Genomic DNA, 3,342 nt, shown 5'->3' on the forward strand with positions numbered 1-3,342 from the left:
TTTTTTAAATTTTATTTATTTATTTGTTTATTATTTGCCCTGTGTGTGTATACATGCCACAGTGCACTTACAGAGGTCATAGAACAACTCCCAGGAGTCTGTTTTCTTCCTTCCCCCTGGGGGTCCTAAGGATTAAATTCAGATCATCAGACTTAGCAGAAGTGCCTTATCCTCCGAGCTGTCTTACTGGCTCCCTTTCCCACTCTTCTGACCGGTGCTAGTGCCTTGTGAGTTCTTCCCAAGCCCTTTGTTAACTCTTTCTATGCTCTTAGAACTCCAGGGCCATGTGGCTATCATTGTTCTCTTTTTCCACAGCGCCACGGCTCACAGACGTTGAGAGGACAGGTGCACCGCCTACCTCTCGGCTGGATGTTCTCAATTCCCCCACCCATGACCTGCTTCTGACCACCGTTCATCCAGCTCCGCACCCCAGAAGTCTGATTTCTGTGGACCTAGGAAATCTGGCCTCTGGTTCAACTCATGGGAGGCCCCAGCAGGAAAGAGGAAGAGTCATCCATTCCTCTCCTCTGGGGTCAAGGCTCTGTCGGGTGGCCCACTCCATGGTCACCCAGTCAGAACTGTAGAAGTAAAGGCTCCTCTCTTAGGCTGATCCCAGGTACCCCAGCATTCCCTGTAGGTTTTCTTAGCCCTCTTCATCTATGTTAAGGACAGTGGTCCATTGGTATCCACGGGGGATTGTTTCTAGTACCCTAGGCAGATCCACAGAGGTTCAAGTCCCTTGTTTACATATGGCCTGTCACATTCTTTTGTGTGACTTTGTCATCTTAAGATTCCAATACCATGAAATGCTGTAGAAATACTGTCATCTAGTGAATAATCACAAAGGATCTCTTTTAGTTTTTGAGACATGTAGCCCATGCTGGCCTGAAGCTTCCAATCCTCCCGCCCCTGCCTCCTAAGTGCTATGAATATGGATACCAACATGCCCAGTTTTATGCAGTGCTGGGAATCCTACCCAGGGCTTCATGCTTGCCAGGCAAGCACTCTCCTAACTGAGTGACCTAAACTCTATGTCCTGAAGTTTCCTGTGCATTTTGCTCTGCAATTGGCTACATCTGAGATGCAGAGCCCAGGAATACAGGGGGGTTACTGCCAGATTTCTGTTAAACTCGTGGAGGAGCCCTTTCGGCGGCTGCCCATTTCCTGCTGGCAAACTCACGCCCACCGTTGGCACCCTCAATCTTTTCGTTGTCAGCTTTCTCCATCACTTGGCTGTGAGAGCCCATGCTCCCTTGGATGGAGACTCAGTAATAACTCACAGGTGTGGGGGTGGGGAGGGCACTAGGACCCACGTGATCAGTCTTGTAGGGCTGACGGAGAGCAGAACAGATGTCTTCAGGGTGGAGTAAAGCAGGGGACCCTGGAGGCAGCTCCAAGGAGGCAGCTCTGGGAACTTTCCAGAAGAGAGATCAAAACTGGGAGGGCTCCTTCCCTTGGGGCACACAAGAACTGAGTGTCTACTTGTCACCAAGGTTTAGAAATGAGATTACTGCCCACCTTAAGGAAAAGAAATAGCGTGAGGTTTCTTCTCTAACCCACAACATGCTAGAATCTTCCAAGCGCGGAAAAAGAAGCTAACACCCCATGGGAGGCTAGAAACATCTTTGCACTAGACTGCGGTAGTCCACAGCCTGTCAAGAACCTCTCCCTGGGCTCTGAGAACTTCCCAGGCCCCTCAAGCACAGCACTCATGCCTTAAGTCCTAAGTCATGGCTGTCCACACCCTCAGCGTGCCCTGCCCGGAGTCTCCACCCAGGGTCTTTCCCCATGAGGTAATCAACAGATTGCTCTCCTCAGGCTCTCAGCAGGAATTTCCTCTGGGTGGGCTCTGCCCACCTCTCTGGTTGCTACACTAACGCTGCCCCTCACTCAGTGTACCCAGCACTGGCTTCTTGCTGTGCCTCCTCCAGTTAAGCAGATTTCTGCCTCGGGTTTGTGCTTTGGGAGTGTCCCCTCTGTCTGGAACACACTCTCTGGAAATGTCAGACCGCGAGTGTGTAGTGAGCGGATACCACAGTGTGTCACCCAAATCTACCATTTGGGGCGAGGCTCTCGTTCCTCCGGTGGCAGAGAGCACTGCTAGCAACAGGTGTCATGACTGCCCCTCAACAGACAGCTGACAGCTGGCCCCTTTCCTGGGTGCCATGTCCATGGCTGTTCAGAGTGGTTCAAAGCCCCCAGCCTGTGGCCTCAAGCAGGGACAAAGCAAGGCTCTCCTGGAGGGCACTTCCAGCTCCGGTGCCTATAGGAGCCAGCGAAGGTTCTATGGTGCCTGCTACCCAGTCTACCTTTTCCCTTAACTGAAATTCTTCCCACTGTAACTCAGCCACAGGAGCCCCCAGTGCTCTAAATGAATGCCCTGACCAGTTCCAGCGTCCTAGGTGTCCCTATCCTCAGCACATCATTCTCTGCCATGAACAATGTTTCTCCAGTCGCCTGAGGACCCTTTTCTAATAAGAGGCCGGAACTAATGGGCCAGGCAGTGTTTAAAAGAATACAGTTTCCGTGTAATTATTTCGGGGCATAAGCTAGCCATGCGGGCGGCTGGGTGCCGGGGACGCAGCCCTGCCGCTCCTATTACAACATGTGTGTGTGTGATGTATGTGGTGTGTACAGTACAGAGGCCAGAGGAGGATGCTAAGTGTCCTGCTCTATCATTGTGTATCTTCTTTTCATGAGACATTGACCCTGGATCTAGGCAGGCGGCTACCAAGTCCCAGTGGTCCTCTGTCTCTGTCCCTTGAAGCTCTAGGTTTACAGACCTGCATGGCTATTCCTGCCCCACCCCCAACCCCGTGACAGGGTTTCCCTGTCTGTCTTGGAACTCACTGTGTAGCTCAGGCTGGCCTTGAACTCAGAGATCCTTCTGCTACCACCAACTGGCACCCTGGCTTTTTATGTGGGTGCTAGGGGTTTGGATTTAGGTTCTCAGGGCTATGCAGCAAGTGCTCTTACACATTAAGCCATTTCCTTAGCCCCATCCTTCTCTTTTTTATTTTAGTAATTCTGCATTTATTCATTAAAAAAAATCTATTCATGCTGGGCGATGGTGGCACATGCCTTTAATCCCAGCACTCAGGAAGCAGAGGCAGGCGGATCTCTGTGAGTTCGAGGCCAGCCTGGTCTACAAAGGGAGTTCCAGGACAGGTTCCAAAGCTACAGAGAAACCCTGTCTCAAAAAACCAAAAAAAAAAAAAAAAAAAAAAATCTATTCATCCGGGCATGGTGATACATAACTTTAATCCCAGCACTCAGGAGGCAGAGACAGGCAGATCTCTGTGAGTTAGAGACCAGCCTCTTCTACATAGAGATTTCCAAGAT

Source organism: Chionomys nivalis, chromosome 11, assembly GCF_950005125.1.
Source record: "Chionomys nivalis chromosome 11, mChiNiv1.1, whole genome shotgun sequence".
NCBI classification, from domain to species: Eukaryota; Metazoa; Chordata; class Mammalia; order Rodentia; family Cricetidae; genus Chionomys; species Chionomys nivalis.